The 15439-nt window shown below is 33.8% G+C and overlaps 1 protein-coding gene across 1 annotated transcript in view; it reads left to right on the top strand.

Moving 5' to 3' along the window:
• The window catches only part of CCHa2 (neuropeptide CCHamide-2), a 53834-nt gene that overhangs the window by 24540 nt on the left and 13855 nt on the right, over positions 1-15439 (top strand). The window lies entirely within an intron of this gene.

The raw sequence follows: 15439 nt of genomic DNA, 5'->3' as shown, positions 1-15439 counted from the left end.
ACTTTGCGTACCTTGTATGTACGAGTAAATCTTTATTTAAATTAAAATTACAATTTTGTATCTTTGGATGACAAACAGTTATTTAAGCAATTTATACTCAAACTTGCATGACGATAGTGTGACTATTTTCGTACAATAATTAACTATTAAGTTTAAAAACACTAAACAGAATTACAGGGGCGAACGATTCCGGCTAACTTTTATGAGTGGGCCGAATAGGGGCAGAGTTTTGACAACTTAGTTGCCGCTTTTCGTACGCCATTACGGGCTATTTGCGAAAACTTAATACTGGAGAAAATAGCCATTATCTTGGAGTTTCCTGTATTGATGCGAAGAAGATACTTGTGTGGATAAAATTGTATTTGTATTATATTTAAATGTAACATATGCTCTTGGTATCACTCGCGTTTAAAAGTGTAAATACTTGAGATATTTCATGTGTTAGAAATATATTCAAATTATTTAATTACAGTATTATTTAAATTAATTATTTTGTATTACATTACACTGGCTGTATGCGCTACACGACTGTATGAGTTAGCATAAAAAAAAACGCTCATGAACTCATGACGTTAAAATTGGATTTTGCGCGGGAATAATAAAAGTTGTAAATTGATCGAAGAAATAGTTTTATTTTACTACATGCGTTTAATTTTTTCGCGGTATTTTTCTTAAATAAACGTAGCCTTTGTTACTAATTATATCATCAGCTAACTGTCAATGAAAGTTCCGTCAAAATGAATTTAGCAAAAAATTTTGCTTTTACAAAGAGACTCTTCAATTCTGTTCGTATATTTTAATTTACATGCAAAAACAGCCAGACCCAGGACAGTTATCTAAATTCATCAATTAGATTAGGAGACAAAACCCGGAACCTTCGTGTCAGACTGGTATGGGAAATATTTGTATATGTACTCTTACGGTATATTACAGACGTTTCCTATTGTGACCATAGATTAGTAAAGATTACTCACTCCTAACAAGAAAATGTACCCAGTTTTGAGAATTGAAATAGTTGCGTAAAAAAGTTTTGACACGTCTCCGTGCTAAAATGTCCCTAAAATATTTGAAATTATTATTATAAATTATTTAATTATCATGTAAATTACACAGTTTTAGTTATTTATTCGTAAATTTTCTCTAAAAATGTTTTTATTTGTCAAGAATTCAAAAAAAGAACTTACTATAATAAGCCATTTGCGGCTTCATTCAATTTCAAGGCGGGGAAGTATCTTTACTAATCTATGATTGTGACATCGAGTTTCATAGATCCCACGCTTGTACGGCACGCCTACGCCTGTTATTATTGGATTGTTCTTGTGGTTATTTTAACTCTATCCGAGTTAAGCTCGACCTACGCCAGTTATAATTAAACAATATTGAATATTTTGAATACCTACCAAAGATCGATATTAGACAATTAGACACATTATTAAAATTCAATCTATACAAGTTTTGCTTAGCAATGATCGAAAATTGACAATTGAAGTAATTGTCAAAGGTAAACATCGATATTTCGAAATTTATAGTAATCAAAACATTGGATGGATTGATTATTATTAACGGGTGATTTTGGCCATTGCGAAATTTTGATCTTTGGTAGGTACACACCCAATATCAGTAGGTAAAAAAAATGATACAAATACTCTTAATAATTATGAACAAGTAGCCTTCTATTACCTATTAGCTGTCTATTATGATTATACCGTCAGTGACACATTCGATCAAGTCAGATACGTCATACTGAATTATATTACACACTGTAGTCAAACTGAATTAGATGCGCTGGACCGAATTGTTGCACTGTTTACATTGTCATCCTTAGCTGAGTGCTAAGGGAATCAATTGAATTTATGAGACTATAAATCCAGAGAAAGCATCGAATTGAAAGCATTGAATCATTTAATTGATGAAGAACTTTTATGTACTTAGTTGTTCCCATATATCAAGTAAGTTGAAGCATGTAACTAAGTAGCGAAAGCCTGCTGGTTAAGAAACTGGACCTCTTGATCGAGGGGTCCGAAGTTAAAATCCTAGGCTCCTCTGATTTTTTAAAGTTATGTGCTTAAAAATAATAGAAATTAATTGTCACTTGCTTAAACGGTGAAAAACATCGTAAGGAAACCTGCATACCTAAGAAATCTTTAAAAAATCGTTTTCAAATGTATGTAAAGTCTACCAATTCAACCTTGGCCAGCGCAGTGGCCTATAGCCTATCCTTCTCATTATGAGAGGAAACCCGTGCCCAGCAGTGGGACAGTAATGGGACAGTAATGATGATCATGTTGCTAATGTAAGTTGAATGCACTTAGTTGTAGGAGTAGATAGAACTCTACTTGGTTCGATTTCTGATCCACCACCGCTTATGCCTATGGTAGTGTTGGCGCTTATTTTTGGAAATATGTTGGAAAAAAACAAAAAGGTTTGAAGGTTTTTTCTTTTCTCTCCTACGCGACGGGGAGAGGGCATCTGAGCTCCCCCTCATTGACGTATATGGGTGAGCTGCATATCGATCATATGTCAAAATGTTTTTTATTTATTTTCATAATAAATGGCGTTGAACGAAATCAAAATATATAAAAAAACATATTGAAAAAAGTGGAGTTGGCTGATTTGCGAATTAAGGTATCGATATGCGTTTGTTGCTTCTATCTCCTGGAACTGTATTTTTGATCGACTGTTAAATACGATTTTTGGTCTGTTAGCGTTGGTTAAAGTTGTCCATGAGTAACGGTGTCCATCATGTGGACTGTATGACCGTTTGTTACTTCTATAACATAATAGCATGTCACATAATACAATGCATAGCACGAACCATAACTCAGATGCCAGATTACCTTCATGAACTGTAATGCATGTTGTGTTTTGGACGTGACTAAAGTTAGTTTTAATTTGTTTCAGATAAGGTTAATGGTCTATTATTTGTATTAATGTTACATCAAGTATATCAAATTGTTAACATGCTTAGTTCACTTGGTTTGTCCTTGTTTACTTACTTGTTGTAAGTATTTTTCCTACTTTTGAGGATGTTTTTGAGATTCAAATTCTTATTTTATTGTTGTGAAGAATGCTTACTTTGAGATAATTTCGTTCAAATAATTTAGCCATTTTCATCATTAGCCTACGGACATTTAACTCCTTTCATACTTACTTATTTGAGCTATGACAAAGTCTTACAAAGTAGAAAAAAGTGCAATAAATTACGTCGATTTCAAAGGGGAATTCGATAGAAATTGAACTTTTTCGACAATAAAATGACGCACTTTAATCCTAAATAATGTTTGGGGTTTAAGCGTAGGTGTATACGGAGAAACAATGCACGTAAGTGCACATGGATGGAATCCAATGGGATAGCTTATTATTGGGAATCAATTTACGTTTTTTGTTTGAAAAATACACTACACCATGGTGCAACAATACAGTTTGTTTTTTTCAACATGAGTTTGTTCTATTTTTACCCAGCTATGAATCATTTTAAAAACCTCGGATTATGTATTTTAGTTTTTATCAAAATGAGACTTGTAATTCTTTTCAGTATTTTTCGGCATTAATATTTCGTATTTGGCCTCGCAATCTTTAAAACTTTACCCTGTTAAATACTTATAAACAGTTATAATGTATAAAAGTGTTAATAAAATTATAACCTACCTACCAATTACCTACACATTATAAAATGTACTCAATGACGTATTTCTCATTCACATGTGCTTATCATATATGAAATCAAACTCGTCTTGAAGGTCTTGAAGTCATGTAATAATATAGTCACATAAACGGTACAGAGTAACGATATAACAATTATACGTAAGTAAGTTCACACTAGTGATTAGAAGTATTATAACTACACAAGTATCTCCGTTATTCGACTGCTCTTGCTGAAGTCTCCGACCAGATTGTCGCTCTCTGTTAATTCGAGCGCCGCCAAGGTGTCGTCCCCACTTCACCTACCCGCATCTGTTTTTAAACTGTAGTATCAAATGAGTCACTTATTACTTTAATGTAACGTTATAAAAATGTGATATCGTTAATGTCCAAGCTTCTTATTAACGACGATAACATTCGGCCGTCCTGCTCACACGTTCGTCCTCGATCGTGTATGGTCTGATGCAAGAGCTGCAAAAGAAAACCAGTTGTTTAATGCCTAAGTCCAGAAGAGTTACACATTTTCTTGTAATACCGACTCGCACGTAAGAGGCCCGAACTGTTTATCAAAAACATGGCTTTAACTATACGCATTTTCTTGCAATACCGACTCGCATGTAAAAGGCCCGAACTGTTGATCCGAACCAAGGCTTAAACTAGGTGATGTTCATATAGAATCACACTAGTTGTGTATTACCTAGGTTATAAATCTGCCCCAACAGTGTTCACCACGGATTTCTGTTGCAGGCATAGTTCATAAGGACTCTTTACATAAATGTCATATGCGCGACAGGTATTGAAGCGAATGCATTAGACCATTGTTAAATATTAAAAAAACACGGTTATAACTAGGTGATGTTCATATAGGATCACTCTAGTCATGTATCACCGCAGTTTTTGTACCTTGTTTACGATAACATTCGGCCAGTGCTCAACTCAAATTTACTCCAAAAATGCAACATTCACTTAATGTCTTCCAGGTACTCGATGCCTTGGGTCAACCCAACCATATGCATCACCAAGAGACACCCGTGAATATCACATTGCTAGAGGCATCTGCACTAATCCATCTTAACTCCAGATAAATAAAAATCAAACCACAAAGTTTCCTACACCTACAGTAATGACAACATCTAACTGCCCACTTTACTTATGCCTGGATTCTAAGTCCAATAGTTAAATCTCCAACAACTATTGATTCGATAAAGTTACGCATCAGAATAACGACGTTTATCTTATTAGTCCATTTCGGAATGCTCAACAACCTGTTCAATAACTGTTATACTGATAGATAGATAGATCTATAGTTGGCCACTAAATGAATCTGTGCGACTCAAAATACTATTATAACATTATTTTATTACTACTTAGTACTTCTTTTAATTATTACAATGTTATTTTATACAAATAGTTGCCTTTCCAACGTACGTCTTTTATCAACTGATGAAGCAGTATCAAAATAATAATATATCGTGAATATTTGAAATGAATGATATCAAAGTTAAAGACTAAATAATGGTAAACAAACCATGAATTTCACACAATAAGTACAACACGTAATAAGTTGTATGAACCCAATTTTTTTACGTTATTTATCACAAATTCACATTATTTCTTTCAAAGTAGGGCCACATAACCCACTTTTGAAAGTCCGAAAGAAATTTCATTACATTAAATTGAATTTATATTCAGTTATAATAATACATACTATTGCATGAATTTCAAAATTTAATTAATAAAGCGAAGGACCCATGCGTTCACGTCAGCGACATACTTGTCAATTGTGTAATAAGCTTAACTTTTTTTTTTTTTCACTAAAAGTTTTAAATCAAGATTCCCATAAGGAAGTTATAGTTTGGGCTATTTTACTGTAAAAGTTATGCATTATACTAAGGAAGATTTGCTAGACTTTACGCAAAACGTCGTTTTTTAAAAAAAATCGAATAATGTTATGGAAAGAATAAACACATTAAAATGGTCCGTTAATCTAAACGGAGTTTAAACAGACCTTGTCTTACATTGAGTTCCTTGGAAGCGGATTTTTTTTTCGTAGGTAGTTATCAAACGGATAGTTTCCGATAGATTGAATACATACTCGTAAACTACCTACCAAGAAAAATGACTTCAGAAACCGGCCATTATTTAACTATACTTATTTGTGTCTACAACTGATAAAAGATTTTTTTTAAACACGCTTTTATTTTTGCCACGCTTTTATTAACTTGACCTGTATGTATGTAACGGAATATTTGAATTCGATTTTTACCTACTTTGAACGGTCAGATTTATTTAAAAATTTTGAAATACTTTGACATGACATGATTTTAATAATCTTGTCCAATTCTAATTTTCTCTCATCACGATCGTCAGATTTAAAACTATAACTGTTTTACATAACATGTGGCTCCTTATCAATCACAACCTAAAATTTCTATGACCTGAAAAAGGTCTATTAAAGTTGATCATGATTTTATACCAGCCAGCCAAACAAACGGTTAGTCAAACTATCTTACTGCCGATACACCTTATTACCGAACAATTCATATTCATTATATATATTTCAAACGCCTCGGCTTCACCTGACTTTTATATAGTTTGTAATAAAAAATATATTAGTGCGTAATATCTGTATAGATTATATTAATATAATATGTATCATTTACAACCAACACTCTCAAGGAGACGCTCGATGTTTCTATAGAGAAAACCTAGACATGACGCAATTGTGAACCGTATGAAATTTATATGAAAAGTAAATTATTGTATAAGAAAATCCCATCGAAATGTACCTATGGTTTTATTTCATTACATTATTAAACAACATTATTATTCATTCGGCTATGATATACATATAATAAGAATGAAATCTTCACGTGTTTACATCGAATATATTTGAAAAAGAAAAAATTTTGTCTGTCGGTTTGTATGTTTGAAAATGCATTAAAACCAAAACTACGAAGTTGATGTCAAAAATATACATTTTTTTTTTAAACATTACATGACCAGGTAATGGAGAATTTCAAATTACCAATGTACTCCGTGATCTTGACAGAGGGCATTGTATAATTCAAATTATATTTTGAATCCACATGAACAAAGTCGCAGGCAAGACTCGTTTTAAAAATGCAATTCAAATTATATTTTGAATCCACATGAACAAAGTCGCAGGCAAGACTCGTTTTAAAAATGCAATTCAAACTATATTCTGAATCCACATGAACAAAGTCGCAGGCAAGACTCATTTTAAATATGGTATACAAAAGACTATCTAAATTTATGTAGGATTCAGTGACCGTTTCTCACTTAATACGTATAATAACTTAATTGCTGTAACTTGTAAATAGAACTAAGCTCAAGTTATAAAAGCATCAATTTATTATTATTATTATTATTATTTTACTTAAAATAATTTATTCTCAATCCCATACAAAGTGGATCCCGTTTATCATTTCGTAAGTGGCTCACATAATTGATAATATCGATAGTCTAAGCGCCTCAACGTTTAAGGTGCAAACTTCATTTACCAGTATTTGATAGTGCCCAATTTTCAAACCAAAAGGACGTGTAATGTGTCAAATTCAATAAAGGTTTAAAATTACGAGATGTAAAGAAATATTAATACAAAACGATACGTTGCATACTAAATTTAAAACAGACATTTAATATTCTGTATAAGTGAAATGGGAGGTTGTTTTTTTTATATATAATATTCCAAAGACCGCTGCGCATAAGTTTCTCAGTTTTCTCATAGATCATTAACTAATGTGCATTTATACTTTATGGGAGTCAAAACACAGTAGTACACAGTACTGCGTGAGTTCGCCTAGAATTGATGGAAAGCTAAATTTGGCAACGTACGTATGCTTCTTTCATAACAATTACGTATTAAACAAGTAAGTATATGAAATCAAAAGGAAACTTTCATTGATTTATAAAATGAAAGTGTGAACAATGTAGATGTGAATTTTCAATGTAGAAGTTTATTTTTAAATATAGTCAATTAATATCCAAAAAAAAAAAACAATAAACCTTAAACTCATTTACCATTTCCCTCGTGGGTACACTCAGCCACTGAATACCGTGGTCGTGATACTTATTTTCAGTCAGTTAAATATGTACCACGTAGATATTATACATTTCTGTACAATTATGATTAATCAAAATTTTGCAACTTAATAAACGTGTCACTTATATCAAGTAGGTATACTGTACTCTGTAACTGCGTTTGTTGCTACCGCATAGTCCCCTCCATACAATAATAACAAACGCATATACGTAAACCCAGTTTGAAACATTAAAAGTTATCAAAAATAAATTCAAATCTAACCTGTATGCAATTTCTGGCGTACATTAGCCTATATTAACAACCATTAGGTTCCCACATCTATAAAGCCTGACATTTAAGATTAAAGATCCTTAAAATATTTTCATAAGTACGTGTATTTCTATATATTTCAAAGTAGGTGTAACTTTAGAACAATTAGGATTTACTTTTTACACCACAGACTTTAACCAAATGGACAGATTTACCACAAGAACTGCCTTGCAAAATTACTTTTAGACACTTCTTCACAGAAAATGCACTTATGTTGAAGTAAACACCTCAGTTTACAATGTTAACAAGTAATTTGCTAAGAGTAAAGTTTGTTCACAAAATTTAAGTATATCATTTTCAGAGGGTATTAACATTTCATTGAATTACTAGTCTCAATCTATCCATTTTCTTAATTCAAATGAGTTTGCCCTTCCATCAACGACATTTATCTACCCCCATTTTTACTTATTTTACCAAGATAAATTCACATATGACAAAATAATGTTTTAACTCACGGTTTTTATTCCTGTGTCAAGTATGTTCGTACTTACGAATCGCCGTCCATGATTGTGAGCTGGTTCTTGTACACTTCTGATGAAATCAAACTCGTCTTGAAGGTCTTGAAGTCATGTAATAATATAGTCACATAAACGGTACAGAGTAACGATATAACAATTATACGTAAGTAAGTTCACACTAGTGATTAGAAGTATTATAACTACACAAGTATCTCCGTTATTCGACTGCTCTTGCTGAAGTCTCCGACCAGATTGTCGCTCTCTGTTAATTCGAGCGCCGCCAAGGTGTCGTCCCCACTTCACCTACCCGCATCTGTTTTTAAACTGTAGTATCAAATGAGTCACTTATTACTTTAATGTAACGTTATAAAAATGTGATATCGTTAATGTCCAAGCTTCTTATTAACGACGATAACATATAGCTCATAAACTGAGATATAAAACGGTAGATTTAACGTAAGCGTCATCTCACATGAGGGAAATTGTACGTGGTAATAATTTTCCAGCAGTATGCAAATCTGGGTAATTGCTCTAACTATCTTAATGGGCCGCGATATGCCCAGTTAGTTACGGATTTTGGAGAAAAAGTTCCAACGTTTAGTCAGCTTTTGGAATGAAATGACGAAACAATGTATGATTTAGTAGCTTTAACTTTTATTAATGCTGTAGAGTTTTAATTGTGACATTAACGTGTATTTTTGGTTTATAGTAACATTGGTTTTGCTTCTATGATGTTTATCTTATTATAGGTCATATATCATAAAACAATAATAACACAAATGGAAAGAACTACTGTTTTATAATAGTTGGTTTCGTAATATCTATGGGCGATAGTAACCAGTTACCTAAAATAAGAAGAGTTAGACTTCCTTTATCATTTGCTTGCCAATTTATTTCCTTATTTCAACGGATATGAATAGATATCAGGTTCCTACCAGTATTTTTTAGTATCCATTTGAACTTTCGTTTTGTTGCTCAGTTTATTATTAACGTGTGCTAATTAGACACAATCCCATGAGAGCGCCACAAGCTTTGCCTTACGATCGGCATTATCGTTGAAATCGCTTTACTGTACATTACATATGTCAGTAACAATATTTGGTAACTGCTATGATAATTGTGTGGTTGTTGTAGAATATAGAGTAAGTTACACTATAATACTAGAATAGTTATTGTCATTTTACGTTTAAAATATCTAAATAATATACAACTATTTCACAAAGTATTTCGTTATGGATGCGTTAACATCTATTTCTGCTTAAGATCAGCAGTGTTAAGTGCTGTTTTCTGATTTGAAGGACGTGGCAAGGAAAACATTTTTTTTCCGAGAAATTTGAGCTTACCTTAACTCAGGGGTAACGGGGCATTTGAGGCCGACCTCACGCAGGAATATATGCGTACTCACCTGCTACTCCGATATTATTTTTAATAATATCGGAGTAGCAGGTGAGTACGGAATCTGGAGCGGCTAGAAAATACTAGTTGCGTCCCGTCGTATTCGTCATCTATGGACAATGGACATTCATTATTCGAACTTAGTACAACAATTTCTCTTTCAATGGGATAGTATGATACCGATAATATTTCACGACAGGACAAACGGACACAACTTAGTCGCATTCAGAATGCAGGACGCTTCGGCATCTGAGAATTATGCAGCGCGCACGTGCTCGGCTACATGAAACAATGTGTTTAAATGTTTATAGCACAAGATAGAGGCGGTAGCGAAAGCGAGGTAACTTTTGGAAGGGAAAAAGAGCTACAATAGAAGTTGGTGAAAAGTGTGATAAGATTCAAAATTATTCCTCATTAGTAGGAACGAGTCTGCGTTAAACCTTTTTAACCGACTTCCCAAAGGAAGAGAGGTTATATATTCGACACGTATATATTTTATTTCTTTTTTTTTAATGTATGACCAGCGATTTTTTCGCGATGCCGCGACCGATTGACATGATTCATACAGCATTGTATGCAGCTAGTTTCACAGGGGGTCCCATTTCGTGGAAATTTGAAAATTTTCGCCAGTTTTCCCGGAAAATTGGAAAAACACGATTTCTTATAAAGTCGGCGCTCATATTGGGCACGCTGTTTACGCCGCTATCAATCGAAATGTATTGAGCGCCAATTTCAGGACTATGTACTAAACCAACATTTATTTGAATTATTTTTTACTTTGTAGTGACATGGAAGTCAGTTTTATTGTATTAAATACAAAAATCTCCTATATCACGTCCTTCAATGGAAATCGTCCAATGGAATCGTCCTTCAAACAAAGGAAATTCACTGCTATTACTGCACAAAATAGCGGTGTCTCCAGATCATAGTGTCACATCAGATTTACCACCTAAAGGTTGTTGTAAGCCCATTAAAAGTTTGCTTTAAAGTTAGCTATAAATATTTGACAATAACGATAGAGTGCAACAATTCTATGTGCACAAAGTTATTTTTTCATTAAAGTCATATTTGTGTTACCGTCACTACACTTCACTTGTTCGATAAGTGTACCACGAACTCTCTACACTGACTTGGTTCAGATTCATAACCATCAGGTAGACTGAACGCTCATTGTAACCTTATGAATAGATTTACCACTTGACTCTAAAATCGCTTGCTTAAGGATACTACGATATCTCTGTACGCTTATGCCTTGGGCCGGATTCACAAGATTATGTCAGACGAGTTCGTTAGAGTTAATCCAATCGCCGTAACCTGCACCAGACGCAATGTTTGCAATATTAACGTCCATCCTGTTTGCCTTTATGACTGATACGTCGGAATAGTTAACTATAATCTTATTAACAGATCTAGCATTGTGGCACTCACAAATGTATACAGTTGCAATTGTCTGTAGTAGTTCATCAATATTGTTGATGTGTTTCTCCTCCACTACTGAGACCATTAAGATTTAAGATGTATGTATGAAATGGGTGGAGTATGGCAAATTAGTTTATTTTGTAACATTTCAGTAGTATATGAGTTAACCGTCCATCTGATGGTAAGTGGCATCTATTCCCCAGTCAAATGAGTCTTGACTAATCACACAATTAAAATCAAAATTCACGATCTTCACGGAGAGTATCACATCTATTTCTTCAAGGAACACTTATTTGCATTTCGGTGGAACAGTTCAGACGCCCATTGACTTATATATGAGGCGATCACTTGAGTCTTAGGCGTGGGCTTCTATCATTGCTTCAGATAGAACCCTTGTTCTATACGGAGTTGGATACTAATGTCCATGAGCGGTGGTGATCACCAACCATCAGACCTATTACAAGCTTCTTCAATTAAAACAATCAAACAGATCGGATCGTTACAGGTTAAGGAATATATCGGGCATATTGCGGGCATAGATAAGTAAAGATTACTCACTCCTAACAAGAAAATGTACCCAGTTTTGAGAATTGAAATAGTTGCGTAAAAAAGTTTTGCCACGTCTCCGTGCAAATATGTCCCTAAAATATTTGAAATAATTATTTATTTATTACGTAAATTACTTACGCAGTATTAGTAATTTATTCGTAAATTTTCTCTAAAATTGTTTTTATTTGTCAAGAATTAAAAAAAAGAACTTACTAATAAGCCGTTTGTGGCTTCATTCAATTTCAAGGCGGCGAAGTATCTTTACTAATCTATGGTTGCGGGTGATAATAAACGTGTTATTCTGAATTCTGGGTAGCCTCTCCGGATGTTTTAAGCCTAAAAGGATTCGAAACAACCACAATAACATGACAATAACCAGACAACCCAACCCTTCGAAGCAAGGAAACGCTCATTAAAATTGATTGTCTCTCAAATGCAAAGAGGAACTTGATCGTCTGGTCTTTGCAATTTATCAAAAATGAACTTCATTACTTTAAGTGCTAAGAAGCTTCTTTGAGCACCTGGGTTTGAACTACGCTCCAGGAAATTGAAATGCATTTTTAATTTAGTTTTCTAGAATACGATTGGCTGTAATTAATGTATGAATAAAATAAGGTCGAGAATTTAAGAAAGGGTACATAAGTGATAGCGTCATCAACTACCCACTACTGTCCCACTGCTGGGCACGGGTCTCCTCTCATAATGAGAAGGATTAGGCCATAGTCCACCGCGCTGGCCAAGTGCGTATTGGTAGACTTCACATACCTTTGAGATTTTTTTTGTAAATCTCTCAGGTATGCAGGTTTCCTCACGATGTTTTCCTTCACCGTTTAGCAAGTGATAATTAATTTCTAATACGCACATAACTTAGAAAAATCAGAGGTATGTGCCTGGCATTTGAACCTCGGACCCCTCGATCGAGAGGCCGAGTTTCTTGATCACTAGGCTATCACTGCTGATCACTAGTGGTAGCGTAGTGGTTTGTAATTCGGTTTTTCATTCTAGGCATCTGTAGTTAGAATCCCAGGCTTTCGGTGTTTTTACGTTATGTTCAATGTTTATCTAAAATTATCAAATTAATTATAACTTGCTCTAACAGTGATAGAAAACATCATGAGGAAACCAACATGCCTAAGAAAGAGTTCTTTAAAAAATCTAAGGTAAAATCCCATTTCCCAACTACACTTCCAACTCGCACTTGACTGAGAGGAGCCCCATGTCCAGCAGTGACATAAGAAGAGTCAGAGAAGAATAAGAAGATACAGTAGTGAGTTAAGAATAATTATTATACTTACCTATGGCATATGTAAGTTTTTTATTTTTCGAATTTATATATAAAATGCACTAGCTTTTATACTAGAATATTGTATGTGGTATTGGAGAACCCAATTAAACACTTGTTTTACTGTTGTAATGTAACTAAAGTTGTAAAAAATCTGATAGGAATGCAGTCTGGTAAGCGATATAATACCTACATTGTAGCCTTTAGTTACTTTGGAAGGGCATTGGTACTTTTAAAGAGAATAAATGAACCTATTTACTGTATTGTCTGTTCATTTAATTTGCCCTTTTATTTCGTGTATTTGAGGATTTAATCTTGTAAATGAAGTTTAAACCAGTTAATTTCAACTGATTAACCTGAAATTTTACATACATGATTGGTTTGGTTAAAAACACACGAAACTAATCAAGTTTAGTGTTGATCATGTATCACTGACGACTAAATTGGAACTGGTCGTACGAGTATAAGTGTTTTTTTCTACTTTCACCTTCCAACTTTCACCAGAACACAGCACCGTTTAACATTGTTCTAATAAGGCAGTTGATAAGACGGATTACAGAAAACTTTTTACTTTACAAATGTCCAAAAAGTCTAATAATTTCCAAACAGTATAGATCGAGGTTAATTGTCTATTTGTACCCATTCAATCATGTAACATGTCCACAGTGACGTCACGTGTAAGCCAAAATAAACGGGAAAGGTAAACGGATCAGACGCTAGAATGTCCTTGTGTAAACTGACCGCGGAGAATAACGAAGCTTCACAATTGGGAGTTTAGGCAAATGTCAAAAGAATGACAATGTTTATTTGGAGTCTGAATTCGGAGTTTGAATCTATAGGGTTTAAGGATTATTTATATATTCATGATGAGTAACACGTTTAAATACTTAAGTCAAATAAAAAGGTTGTTTAAGCAAAAAATGATTCAACAATGCGGTGGACCATATTGAAGACAAGTAGTGGTGGTTCTCAGTGGCATATGAAATTTACCAATTCGCACTTGGCCAACGCGGTGGACTATGACCTCTAACTCTACCTATGAGAATCTATGAGTATAGTACTCGGTTAACAATGACGCTGAAACTCTCGTTTTTTATTAACCCTAAAATATTCTAGATAAACCCCAATCCACTCATTCAAATATCCAAAAATATCGCATCACACACGTCGCAACTCACTCGATTATTCAGTTTCCTTCAAAAAGGGCCAAGTTGAAATGCTAACGTTTTCAGTAATTTGGTTACCCAGGTATCGACCGCCGGCCCGCCAATCAGTGGCATCCGATTGTTATTCACCGACTTTGTGTTTTTAGTTCGGTTTGTTTCACGTGAGGCTGTGTAAGGGTTTGTCTGCGTTCCACTTGGCGATGACGATGGCCGTGGTATCAAAAAAATATATAAAAAACGTTTTAAAAGATGAAAAAAATATATAAAAAACCCTTTTAAAAACAAGATGTTTTTTGGATATTTGCTTTTTTTTTATAGAATCTCTGTCCAGTCTTTCACTTGATATCAATATCAATCGGTATATAATAGATGTCAATACCAATATCTATTATATACCGATATTTGGGGTGTTCGCCATATGGGATTAGGATAACGTCTTTAAACTAAAGCTGGCGCCATACATTCGTTTTCCTGGTTACATTTCCTGATCAGGATTTCAGATTCGAATTTCCGTGAGCCTTCCGCAGACATTTGATTTTTTGTATCAATAATTTTACACCACCACTACTCTGAGTGACGTTTTCACGAAAGCACGTTAACATGGACAACGACGAATTAAAAGTAATAGTTATTACTGGCGCCTTACAAGAAAAAAAAGCAAAAAAAGAAACGACGTTATTGGGTACACCCATTAAATACGTGCAGGATGAATGAGAGTCAGTTTTATCTCAAAAGAGCAAAATTACGAGCAGATCTAGAAGAATATGAATGGAATTTCCGTTTGTGTGCGGCGACACGAACAAAATGTATGCGATCGATGCATTCGGATTGACGTCATTCGGTTTTTAATCAAACTAAACAAACGAAACTTTAACCTAACAAGTGTTAGAAATATATTAAAATTATTTTTATAGTATTATTTTAATTAGTTATTTTGTGTTATTTTTATAATAATAAGTGCCCATTTATATAGTCACTGGCTGTATGCGTTACTGTATACAATCTGTATACAATCTTGTATGCATTAGCATAAAAAAAAACAAAATGGACGCTCTTGACGTTGGAGTTATATTTTGCGCGGGAATATAAATAAATGTTGTAAATTGGATCAAGAAATTCTTAGTTTTATTTTATTACAAGGAAAACCAATGTA

Source organism: Epargyreus clarus, unplaced genomic scaffold, assembly GCF_041222505.1.
Source record: "Epargyreus clarus isolate Ecla_fem2 unplaced genomic scaffold, WU_Ecla_fem_2.2 ptg000005l, whole genome shotgun sequence".
Taxonomy (NCBI): domain Eukaryota; kingdom Metazoa; phylum Arthropoda; class Insecta; order Lepidoptera; family Hesperiidae; genus Epargyreus; species Epargyreus clarus.
The sequence above is the reverse complement of the archived record's forward strand: the minus strand, read 5'-3'. Positions and strand labels throughout refer to the sequence as shown.